Source organism: Pipistrellus kuhlii, unplaced genomic scaffold (genome assembly GCF_014108245.1).
Source record: "Pipistrellus kuhlii isolate mPipKuh1 unplaced genomic scaffold, mPipKuh1.p scaffold_m20_p_3, whole genome shotgun sequence".
Taxonomy (NCBI): domain Eukaryota; kingdom Metazoa; phylum Chordata; class Mammalia; order Chiroptera; family Vespertilionidae; genus Pipistrellus; species Pipistrellus kuhlii.
The window spans coordinates 111,428,667-111,442,155 of NW_023425529.1; the positions used below are offsets into that span (position 1 = coordinate 111,428,667).

Below are 13,489 nucleotides of genomic sequence, written 5' to 3' on the forward strand. Positions count from 1 at the left end.
AGAGAGACAAATTCCCCTAAGCAGGTAATTGGGAGTGATGATAAGTATGGCCATTCCTACCCTGCATTTCTACCTATTGGAGACACTGCATCGTATAAAATTCACTGATATCAAGTACACACTGTGCCCTAGATGATGACCACTCTCCTCAAAGCTACTGTGTCGGCTGTGCCTTGAATGTACCATTTCATCACTCTGCCAAGCTAGCAGCCTCTGATGGTGCGGGATGTGATAGGACCAGTGTATCTCATAGTTATGCACCTGCTCCTGCATTCCCTTTTCTTGAAAGTGGGTCCTTAACTTTGATACAGTATATGAGGTACCCATGTCCATTGGTCAAATATTCTGTAGACCACAAATAGTGGTGCTGGCCGAAGCCTTCTGGGAAGGAAAGGCAAACCCAAGCACAGAACTGTTCTGTCAAAATGAGCCTCTTTCCCTTCCTAGGTAGAAGAAGTCTATTGCGGTTAACTTGCCCTCAAGTGGCTGGTGGTATTCTCAAGAGTTAGTGATATATAGGGAACTCAGCATTGGTCTCTGCTGCTGGCAATTGGAACCATGAATAGCATTCATCTCTGTCACCAGTCTTTATTCCTATCTAGGTTATAGACAATCCAAACCCCAAATTCTAATTTTGTGTCTGTTTCTTTGGTCCCCTGCTAGTACTGTTGTAGGTCAGAATTTCCAAAAAGTAGACTGAAGCAATGATTCATAAGCAGGAAGTTTATTAGTGCCCATGGAAAGGAAAAAAGAAGGATTGAGCAGAGGAAGAAGTTGGGCTATGATACAGTCCAAACAAAGGCCTCAGCTGACCATACAGAAAGTTGGTTTGGACCTTCAGAGTTATCCTGAGCTGGAGTGAGGTGTTCATTCTTTTTACCTTTGTGTTGGCCAGTTATTGGATACTAAAGGCCTGGTGCACAAAATTCATGCATGGGGGGTCCCTCAGCCTGGTCTGCAATGACGCCAACATCCTGTGCCCTGGCCTCTGGCCAGAGGCTCCTCCCTCCCTCCGCGCTGCTAGAGCGCAGGATGCTGGGCTTGCATCGCCCCCAGAGGTCCCTCCCTCCCTCCACATGGACGGGTGTGAGACACAAGGTCCTGTCCCTACCGCTATGGGCACCACCATCTTTGTGATGGAGTGATGATTAATTTGCATATTAGCCTTTTATTAGATAGGATAGACTACCCCAGAAAAGGCAAGGTGACTCTTTTTAAAATAATTCTCAAAGGAGAGTGAGAAATGAGGACCAACTGCTGGCAGCATTCCCAGTGGCTGGAGAAATAAGAGCAATAGACCCAAAGGGATATCTGGAAGAGTCATCACAGAGTTCATTATAAGCATGCGACATTATCTGAAACTAATGTGTTTTAAAAAACATTCCCTCATTTATTAAATATCTTCCTTAATTAAAAATAAAAATCATGGAATAGATGTTTTACTTGTCTGGCATGTAATACCGTGTTTCCCCGAAAATAAGACATCCTCCGAAAATAAGACCTAGCGCATGGAAAGATAAGATATCCCCTGAAAATAAGATCTAGTGCAACTTTAGGAGAAAAAATTAATATAAGACACTGTCTTATTTTTGAGGAAACAGTGTATGTTCTCACTAAATACAATAATTATTGAATTTTGAGTGAATGAATTTTAAACTGATTATAACCCTTATCAAAATAATCAAAGATAATCTATAAAATTTTATTCAAGGAAGCAATTTTCTTGTTAGATTGGAGTTCTTTTGTGTCTTTTGTTTCGTCCTCTCCTCCAACCCCCCTTTCTCCTTGTATTCAAAGACAGAAAGTAAAAGTCTAAAGGTTGTATAAGATACCTCAAGATCATTTGTTTTTTTGGATGTCATCTAGAAAATACTAGATATTTGGGAATGGGGGAGAAATAAATAAAAGAAAATAACCTTGGGGAAATTTACTCATCACTGGAGGAATTACTATTCAGTGTTAATAGTATGAGAAAAAAGAAATTGGAGTATTTTGGTGTGTATCTATATGGCATACACCAGGGGGAGCCTGTTGCTCCCAGCAGCCACTGCAGTGAGGCCTAGACCGCACCTCATATCTGGAGCCATAACAGTTCTAACAGTAAGAGGACACACCTTTGTGGAGACAATTGTCTTGTCAGACGCAGTTTGAGTAAGGTCTCCTTTCAGCCTGGGGCAAAATTCTAAGAGTGAACTGGCAACTTTTTTAGGGCCACCACAAGCTTCAGAATATGAAGAAAGAGTTAAACATCAGATTAAATAACTAGAATTTCTGAAGCAATGTAATCTTCAAGGGCTATGGTGCCAGGCACCAAAGTTTATAACATTAAAATTTAAGGAAGGTTCTGCCTCCATTGATTTTACTCTGTTTTATTCCAATGCCAAATTGCATTTTAATGCAAACAAAAGTAAAAATTATGTTCTTTAAACTCAATTATCAACTATGTTCATTTGTCAGATGAAAAATCAGATGCCAACTTACTGCCAAAAGCCAAGTGGAATCGAGGTTAAAGTTTATATATAGTTACTTAAGGAAAACTATAATAAATTACTTAATATTTTATACCTAAAACTATACATATACGGTATCCATGTATATTTGCACTAGAGGCCCCGTGCACAAAATTCATGCATGGGGGCAGAGGGGTGTCCCCTCAACCCTGTCTGCACCTTCTCCAATTTCTCCCGGGTCCTTCTCACTGGCTCCTAACCACTCACCTGCCTGCCTGCATGATGGCCCTAACTGCTCTCTCCTGTCAGCCTGATCCCCCTAACTGCTCTTCCCTCTTGGCATAATCACCCTAACTGCCCATCTGCTCTCCCTTCCTCTCTACAGCCTTTGGATCTCCAGCACAAGTGTGCTGAGAGCTCTCCCCTAGCCAGGCCCCTATCCTGATTGGTCATTATATGATGGTGTCCCAGCCAATTTGCATATTTCTCTATTATTAGTATAGCTATTTAAATAAAAGGATGCATCAGATGTCAGCTGATTTCCAGATAGTGAGATTTATAATATTCAATTGAAAACACTCTTTAAGACCATAATTTTCTACTCAATTGCTAGGACCAGTCTATTCAAAACACATTTTTTTTTTTTTTTTTTTTTTTTTTCCCAGAGAGAAAGGTAAAGGGAGAGAGAGATAGAAACATCAATGATGAGAGAGAATCATTGATTGGCTGCCTCCTGCACACCCCTTACTGGACATCGAGCCACAACCTGGGCATGTGCCCTTAACCGGAATCAAACCTGGAACCTTTCAGTTCACAGGCCAGTGCTCTATCCACTGAGCCAAACCAGCTAAGGCCCAAAACATACTTTTAATAATGGCATGAGATATGTGGAACTACAAGGGAAAAAAAATTATGAAAACAGTTAGTACCAAAATCAAACTGAAAATTCAAGGCATCTGAAGTCCAAAAGGGCATTATGTGTACACGAGCAGGCTGGAGTGGTCAGCCAGGCTGAGCCAGAAACAGCTCTCTGCTCAGCTGCAAGGGCCAGGAGAGGATGTTTTCAACCACCGCGTTCCTTCTTTGGTTTCTGCATGAACTTAAATAAATACATTCTTTATCTAGAGGAGTGTGTGACCTCCTGGTGTGTGTCTAGTGACTGGCTTCGGAGAGGAACCAAGTATGAGTATTGGAATCGGCTGTGGAAATTGTGGTTTACATTGCCTCTGAGCTGCAGTCTTGTTTGCTCTGGGAGAGGAGCTAGCTGCAGGGCGGAGGCACTTTCTTCCTCCACTGAATTTCAGTAAGAATCAATCAACGAAGTCAGGACTCCATATGCCCGCTCAGGCTGGGATTTGAGCCCGACACAGAACTTGTGACATTTAATATTTAAGAAAGATGCCACAGAGGCATGACTCCAGGAGGCTCTTCCTCCTGGACCGGAGGACTGGAAGTTATGGCTGCAGGGCCTTCTCCATCCTGCCCTGATGTCTGAGGCTGCTCAGACATAACAGGCGTCTTCTTTTGAAGAGAGCTATAGAAACAATGCATAATAGTTGCTGGTTATACATTTTACTAACATAATTAGCAAACAAATGCCACGGGTTCTAAATTGTTTGAATTTAGAATTGCATTTTGTTCTTAAATGCCCCTTCCTTAAAACTTGAAAGCCAGCACATTCAATATCAATGAACTCCATATCTTGAAGGATAGGCAAGAGAGCAGGCTTAAGTTCAGTCACCAGGAGAGCAAAAGTCGAGGTTCGCCAGAGATGCTGGTATTTTTGTTCTTATCTAGTCTTGTATTGGGGAAATGCAGTAATTCCTTCAGTATGTATTACTCCTCTTAGTGTGTCTCTGATTCCTCTAAATTTACTTCACTGTTAAAAAACAAAACAAAAAATGTTAATCTTTCTGCATCACCAAGCAAGTCAAGTGAGAAAGGAGAAAACAAAAAGTGAACCCCATTCCTTATAAATTATTGAAGCACATTGTCAACAACAGTATGTCCTGGTAGCAGATGACAGCCTCTGAAGCAGCAAGGATACAGCCCAGTCTGTGGAGCTTAGTGGGGAAAAGGAAGGAAAGAAAAATGTCTTCTTGAATGGAAAATTAAAGAAACTCCTATTTAGTCTGGCCAGTGTGGCTCTGTTGGTTGAGTGGTTGTCCTTTGCACCAAGAAGCCGCAGGTTGGATTCCCGGTCAGGGCACATGAATGAATTGTGGGATCAATTCTTAGAAGAGGGCATGCTGGAAGCAGCTGATCAATGTTTCTCTCTCATCATTGATTTTTCTATCTCCCTTCCTTTCTCTCTAAAATCAATGAAAACATGTTTTAATGAAAGAAACTTCTGTTTAGATTTATAATATGGATTTGGGGAATCTCTTCATACTCAACCCCAATTGAAATTAACTAATAAGTTCTATTTAAATAGTTGGATAAAGTTTTATACCATTTCTGTTGTTCTTTCTTTCACATCATTAAATAATTTTGAGAGAAAAGATGTAGACACTTCACACAACTACCTCTTATACTTTCTGTAAAATGATGTTTTAAAAAGTCTATAAAGTAAAACAAGCTTGTTACTTCAACCACCTAGTGAAACTAAAATAAAAGAACTGGGTGTTTTCATAGAGTTTATGTGAGTCCTATTCTCCTTGTCCTCAGTTCTAATTCATTATCTACTCATTCAGCATTTGCTGGGGTCTCTCAGTAACTTCCTCTCTGCTCTTTTTGAAACAAATAAATTCTTGAACGGTATTTGGAACTTCTTGGTCAGCAAAAGGAGAAAGGGGAAAATGCCATTACCATGGTGCAAATTAAAAATCCTCTGTTGCATTAATTTAGGATTTTATTTTTATCCATCATTAAATGCCAGGGAGCAGCAAATGTTAATCAGGTATTTTAATTCAATAAATGCCATGAACTCCACAGACTGATTCAGAGTGGACTTGTGGCCTAATGTCAAAGGGAAACAGAGACCATCAGATATCAGTCAGTTCTGGTGGGGCTCAGTCTTCCCATCCCAGAGCCTCAACAACCTGCATCTGTCTGATCCTAAGTGTGAATGCCTCCTTATGTGGGCCTCCCAGGCACCTCACTTGCCCACACTCGTCCAGGCCCTGCCTCAGTAATACTAACTCAGTGAGTTTTAAGACTCCAGAGGCTAGGGTGTGAAGAGTTTGTCTCTCTTCTTTCTCCTCATAGTGTAAGACTAATGACTCCAAGATTAATTGCACTTCCAAAGCCCAGATGTGGTGGGTGCTTTCCAAAGGAGTTGCCCTGTCCAAGGTGAGGAAAGAATGTCATGGGGGCAGTTTCTGAATGCTGACTCTAGACATTCTTGCTCCCAGTTAATTGCTCCTCTGGTTCTTGTCTTGGGCATTGGCCCTGAGCTTTGCTAACTGTGACTTTTGGCTCTGGTTCCTTTCCGGTTTCTGCCTCCTGGCTTCCTCGTCTCAGTAGCAGAATTTCCATCTCTGACTATCAGCCCCTGATCTGGTTTGTTGCATATATTCCATTTAGGTCTCCTGATTTCTTTTCTCCACCATCTTGGAGTAAAGTTTGAATGCCACTTCAAGAATCCATGGTCTGGACATGGACATCATATCCTGGAAAGGAGAAAGGAGACCACAAAAGCTTGCCTCCTAATGTTCTTTCCCTACCATGAAACACAAACTAAAAATTTATTTTCTGCTTTGGACTGCATAGATGTGTTACAAAGATTAATGTCCGTGAAGCCTGTGTGGATTGATGTGAAAGCAGCCACGTAGAAGATTGCCAAGGAATTGCCTTGGCAACATCTCTACATTAGGAAGAAACATAAAGCACAAGCTATAACGATAAAGTAAGGAGGCTGTTTTGTTTTCTTATGAAATACACCAGAATCTATACTTCTAAGTGCCCCTGTGTCCTTCAAATTAGCCATTGTGGGAAACCATCACTTATTTATCTATTTCCAAAATTAATCCTTATTTAAAAAAAAAAAATGTTTGGAATGACCTTTTGGCATTTTCTTTAGAAATGGTGACACTATTTTTCCCCCTTCAAATTTACTTAATGGTAAAGAAAAAGAAAAAAATCTGTGTATTATTAGAGTGGTCCTGAATTTAAAACCAGGAAATGGGGGGGGGGGGTGTTAGTCACTTATTTAGGAAATATTAGAGAGAGATTAAGAGAAGGAGGGAGGAAGGTGGGGAGAGAAAGAGAGAGAGGTTTTCCATCTATAACTATAAAAATAAAATAAGACCTAATTCAAAAGTAATGAATGGTGTGTATATGTGTGCATGCACATGGAGAGTAGGGGTAAGAGTATGAATGAAAGACTGAGATAGCATATCCCAGGTATTTCAGTTTGCTGATAGTGACTTTATGTCTCACCATACAAAGAATGCAAATCTGACAGGCCATGCATGTTACAACTTTCACCCCAACAGGAAAATTTCTCATCTTCAGTCTTGATTGAAAACACAAGGTTTTTGGGTGGGGTTTTTTTTTTTAAAAAAAAAAACAGACGATGCTGTCAGCTGGAAGGCAGAATGTCCCATGGGGCACACCATATGAATGAAGATCTTTCTTCCACCCAGAATTTACAGAGCCTTGTCATCATCTCTGATTGCTGCTACTGCAAAAGGCCAGGCAACAAGGGTTGGCTGTGCAGACGTGTGAATGCTTTCAATTGAATTGTTTAGGAAAAAGTAACTTTGCAAACTGGTCAATTTGCCTCCAAGCACAAACTCTCCCCGCCCCATCCCAATCACTCTCTCCTTCCCCAACTGCCATTAGTCTCTATTTCCATTATTTCCTCCCTCAGGCCTCTCTCTGCCTCCATAAAAATAAGCAATTATTTCAGCTTCAAGCAGGATGTTGCCCCTTAGGAGACCTCCAAATGCCATAAGTCTGGGAGAAGGTGGATGATTTACAGATGGAACCTGGCAGATACTGTGTGATACCAAGGGACCAATGAGAATAGTTCTGCTAGCCATAGAAAAATCTGTAAGAAAAAAGGAGGACTCAAGCCTCTCCCTTCCTCTGGTTGCTTCTTTTCTTTCCCATTGGTAGATGATTTCACTTTCAGATGCCTTCCAAAAAAAAAAATGTTTGTTTTGTGAATTCTTGTATTTTCTAACGCATACTGTGTATGATTCTTGGCCAATAGTAACGATGGACTGAACTCCCTGGGTTTGCAATATTTCCTGGATCACCAGGGGGTTTTGCCTGTCAGATTCCCCTGAGGACCACTAGAGGCTAAGTCAGGACATAGGGGCTCAGGCTATGTTGTTGCTCCTAATTCTCAGCGATACTATTCACCTTCTCACCCTGTAACTGGCATAGCTACCTTCCAAACTTGCCAGTACTGCCAATTTGCCAAACTACAGGGACTGCTTTTGTGTATGCCATAGTATTCTGAGGTTCTATGTTCATGATTGTTTTTTTAATTCTCCTGGTAGATTACTGCTACATTTTAGAGTAGATTAGTTGGGTTTCTTTTGCCTGCCAGTTAAATTCTTTTCAGCTTAACAAGCATTTATGGAATCCTTGCTAAAGACAGATATAAAAGCTGCAGAGGTTACTTAAAAAGTTAAGACATAGTTCATAATCTAATTGGGTCAATAACTCAAGCACAAAAAGGAATGTAAGATAGGAGTGTGAGGTAGAGTAAGATAGGAGTCTTAGGATACATAAAACATTGTTCCTTTATTATTTTACTGTTAGAGGTTGGCCCACAGGGATGGGATATTGTTGAGAAAAATGGCAAACAACAGAAAGCAGGAAGGGGCTCTGTCAAATCCTATCTAATAACGAGGGAATATGCAAATTAACCGTCATACCATCACAAAGATGGTGGCACCCATAGCCACAAGTTGGTTGCACCCACTCCCCTCAGCCCCACCAGAGTCCCCCAGTCCTTTTAGCCCCGCTGGCGGGGGGTGGCAGGTGCGCAATGCCGCCAGACCTGTTCTCAGCCCCCCAGCCACTCAGGGCCAGCCCACGGTGCAGGCAAGCCTCAGATGTTGGCTGCTCAGCTGCCCAGGGCTGCCTGAGGCTCAGGTAACTAGGGCCGGTGAGGCTTTTGCTGCTGGCAGTGGCAGCAGCAGAGGTGTGATGGGGGTGTTGCCTTCCCCTGATCACCAGGTCTCCTTCCCATCCCTGAGGACTCCCAGACTGTGAGAGGAGGCAGGCCGGGCTGAGGGATCCCCCTCCAGTGCATGAATTTTCATGCTCCAGGCCTCTAGTATTTCCATAATAAATAAGTTTAAACCTGAAATCTGTGAGGACACTGTGCCCCTCTAGCTACACTAGAACCACCTAAATCATATCATATTTGTGTGGTCAATCTATTTTCAGGGTATAGTGAGGAAGCCAACTTTTAACTTTTTAAGACTTTATTTATTTTAGAACAGTTTTAGGTTTACAACAAAATTGAGAAGAAGGTAGAGAGATTTTTCCATATGTACTCTGCATCCCATACGTGTATAGTGTCTTCCATTATCAACATCATGCACCAGCATGGTACATTTTTAGCAGGGATGAATGTATATTGTCACATCACAATCACACCAAAGTTCATAGTTTACCTTAGGATTAATTCTTAGTGTTGTATATTCTATGGATTTGAATAAATGTATAATGACATGTAACCACCACTAAAATACCATACAAAGTATTTTCATTGACCTAAAAAATCCCTATGCTATGTCTATTTATTTCTTGACCGAGGCAACCATTGAGCATTTTATGGTCTCCATAGTTTTTCCTTTTTCAGAGTGCCATATAGTTGAAATTATACAGTATGTATCCTTTTCAGATTGTGTTCTTTTACTTAATAATATCCATTTAAGGTTCTTCCATGTCTTTTCATGGCTTGACACATCATTTCTTTGTAGTGCTGAATAATATTCCATTGTTTGTATGTACCACAGTTTATTTATTCAGACACTCAGTTTTTCCCTTACTATGAAGGAAAAAACTCCTTCTTGCATGTCTCCTGTACTACTCACACCAAACACTTCACTTCTGATACTTCTGGTCACCAAACAAACGTGTGTAAGTTTTTCCTCACAACAATGAGCAAGTCTCTAACACCAACTGGGTAACCAGGAGGTGCCCTAGAAGCTCTCAGGATTTTGCTTTGTTCAATTCAGGCAGTAAAGGGGGTTTGAAAAGGAAGACAAGAGGTTCCTGAGGGGGACTATTACTGAACAGTTGAATATACATGTCTGAAGCTCAGAAGAGGGACTGGGCTAGAGATTTTTACTTGGAAAATATAAACATATGGGTAGCAGTTAAGTCAATGGGAACAGGAGAGTTTCTGGAAATAATGTGGAGGATGATAAGGGACCAAAGTCGCAAAACATGCAAGAACAGAGGAAATCAATGATTTTTTCTACTGACCCAGAATTGTCACTAAGCCTTTAATTTAGGTTTTTGAGATTCTCTAAGGGGTTGTTGACTTGGTAATTTATTTAGTGTAGGTTTAGTGAAACACATTTATGGGGTTTATAGTCATTTTTATGTATACTTAAATTACTCCTAGTTGTCCTAATATGAGAATGGCTTCCTGACTGTTTCTACCACTTACCATACCGATTGTCACAAAAATTGTGAGAGAATATGTGGCCAGAGTACATGTAGTGATATCAACATTGCACTTGGCACTAAAAATGCATAGGTAGCAAAGAAATATGACATGAAATATTTGGAGCCAGAAGCTAATCTATGGAAAAATTCATCCAATTGCAAGTTTTATATATATGTAAATTAAGATTTTCCCAAATTTGACAACAATCCTTAAAATATATATGATCATTCCTAGGATGAATTATGAAACTGAAAAAAAAAACTTTTAAATATTATCAATCATAGAAATAATTTGTATCTTATCTAATGAAAGAGTAATATGCAAATTGACCATACCTCTGCTACACCCACAAGCCAATCAGAGTGTGTATGTAAATTAACCCCAACCAAGATGGATGTGACCACAGAGAGCAGGAGGGAGGTTTGGGTTTCCCAGGCAATGGAAGAAGCCAAGTTTCCGCCTGCCCTAGCTGGCCTAAGCCTCCATTCAAGGCTACGAAGTTTCAATTATGTAAGGTAAACAAATTCAAAATGAAATGGTGGCAGCCACGGATTGAGCAAATGGCTTGGCTCCACTCTAGGCTACAAAGTTTCAATTGTAGAAGGTAAATAAATTCCAGATACCAGGGCCTCCACTTGGGTTGCTGGGGGGCGTGGCTAGCCTGAAAACTACCACAAGCCCCTTGCCCAGGCTGCCCCACTCACCAAGGGTACTCCCACCCTGATCTCGGACACCCTTCAGGGCAAACCAGCTGGTGCCCACCCATGCACCAGGCCTCTATCCTATCTAATAAAAGAGTAATATGCATATTGACCACCACTCCAACACACAAGATAGCTTCCCCCATGTGGTCAAAGGTCTTTCCCCCATGTGGACACAGGATGGCCACCACAAGATGGCCAGATGGCCACCACAAGATGGCCAGCAAGGGAGAGCAGTTGAGAGGGAACAGGCCTGCAAGGGAGGGCAGTTGTGGGTGATCAGGCCAGTAAAGAAGGGCAGTTGGGAGGCACCAGGCCTGCAAGAGAGGGTAGTTGGGGGTGATCAAACCTGCAGGGGAGGGCAGTTAGGAGTGATCAGGCCGGCAGAGGAGGAAAGATGGGGGCAAACAGGCTGGCAGGGGAGCAGTTAGGCATCAATCAGGTTCGTATGGGTTAGGGTTTGGGGGTGATCAGGCTGCCAGGCAGAAGCAGTTAGGGGCAATCAGGAAGGCAGGCAGGTGAGCAGTTGGGAGTCATCAGTCCTGGATTGTGAGAGGGATGTCTGACTGCCTGTTTAGGCCTGATTGGAATAGTGCCTAAAAGGGCAATTGGACATCCCTCAAGGGGTCCCAGACTGGAGAGGGTGCATGCTGGTCTGAGAGACAGGACCGGATTTTGTGCACCAGGCCTCTAGTTAATGATAATAGGATACAGATAGTATTATCTTACTATTGTTTTTATAGAAACTATTATAAAAACTTTGTCATATAAAAAATCAAAGATTAAAAGCATATGCAATCAAAATATATTTAAGCAGCTATGTAATTAAAAATATATTATTTATATCTAAAATTTTTATGTTTGTCAGCTTCCTAAAATTTGTAATTTATTATGATCTCAATAACAGGTAAATAGGAAAATCATAGAATCAAATACAACAGTATTACTAGTTATATTAAATACAATTGTCCTAACCACATCAAATAAAAAGCAGAGATTGTCAGATCAACTAAAATGTCAAACATAACTATGTGCTATCTATAAGAATCTTATTTTAAATATAAAAAAGCAGATAGAATTAAAGTGAAAGAATTTTACAAAGATAGTCCATGATGACACTAATTAAAAATACCTGAAGTTGTATTATTATCAGACAAAGTGGATTTCTCAAGAAATAAAGAGAGTCATTTTATAATGATGGAAGAAGCAATTCATCAAGAAAACATCATTCTAAATGGATTTGTACCTATCAACCACTGGACTTCAAAATACATGAAGCAAAAATCGATGATACATCAAAACAAAGCAAAGACAAATTCACTGTGGGATCAGAGATTTCAATACTGCTCTCACAATAATTGACAGATAAATTATATAAAAAATCATTACATATATAAGGAACTTAAACAACATTACCAACAGACATGACCTATTTAACACAGAAGATTCCATCCAATATTAGCAAAATGTAGATTTTTCGCAAATGTACATGGAACACTCACCAGATGTATTAGTTTCCTAAGGCTGCCATAAAAAAAAAAAATTAGCAAATTAGGTGACTTAAAACAACAGAAATTTATTCTTTCACAGACATTGGATTAAGGTTCGATTTAAACTAGTATGACCTTACTTAGATCTGCAAAACCCTATTTCCAAATAAGGTCATATTCATAGATACCGGGGGTTAGGACTTGAACATATCACTTTGTGGAACACAAGTCAACCCACAACATCAGATTAGACATATTCTGGACCCAAAACAAGGTTTAATAAACATAAAAAGATTAAAATAACATAATGTACATTCCCTGACCATGATGAAATTCAATTTAAAAATCAATAAACAGAAATATATTTAGAAAAATCTCAAAATAATCAGAAATGAAACAACACATTTCTAAATAACCCATAGGTCATTTAGAACCACCAATGCCCTGTTGCTAATTAGTGGAACAAATCATGAGAGAAATTAGAAATTAAGGTGAATGAAAACAAAAACACAATATATCAAAACCTGTTGAATCCATCTAAAGAGTGCTTTGTGACATCCTAAACTTGTATTAAGTGTTGGTAGCATAATATGCTTACATTAGCAAACTAGAAGGACTTAAAATGAAAGATTCAAGTTTGTATCCCAAGAAATTAGAAAAATAAGAGCAAATTAAGCGAACAAAAACATAAAAAGAATTGAAATAGATAAGAATAGAAATCAATGAAATAAAAACCAGAAAAGTAATAAAGAATATCAATAAAATTAGTAATATCTAGCTAGACTAATCAGGTAAAGAAAAAAAAACACATAAACTGCCAAATTCTTTGAAAGACACAAAAAACAAAACTCACCTAAAAAAATTTAAATAGCCTAGATTACCCTTATTTCTTTCTTTCTTTTTTTTAATATATTTTATTGATTTTGTACAGAGAGGAAGGGAGAGAGATGGAGAGTTAGAAACATCGGTGAGAGAGAGTCACTGATCAGCTGCCTCTTGCACACTCCCCACTGAGGATATGCCCGCAACCAAGGTACATGCCCTTGACCGGAATCAAACCCGGGTCACTTCAGTCCCCAAGCCGACGCTCTATCCATTGAGCCAAACAGTTTCAGCTACCCTTATTTCTTTTTTTAAAAATTGAACTTGTAGCTAAATTTCCAAACACATGCAGCTTTCTAAGAGTTATCTTTTGATATTGGTATTTTTTCTCTCTAGTAGCTTTTAAAAGACTTCTCCTCTTTTGTGTTCCGTAGTCTCACTATA

General features: G+C 39.9%; 1 long non-coding RNA gene across 1 annotated transcript in view; it reads right to left on the reverse strand.

Moving 5' to 3' along the window:
- Window positions 1-4,965: 4,965 nt before the first annotated feature.
- LOC118729105 overlaps window positions 4,966-13,489 on the reverse strand; it is a 28,680-nt gene continuing 20,156 nt past the window's right edge. Inside the window, exons 3-4 of the long non-coding RNA XR_004991133.2 lie at window positions 6,836-7,074; window positions 4,966-6,061 (exon numbers count right to left, since the gene is read on the reverse strand). This is a non-coding gene — a long non-coding RNA (uncharacterized LOC118729105). The remainder of the gene's footprint in view (window positions 6,062-6,835; window positions 7,075-13,489) is intronic.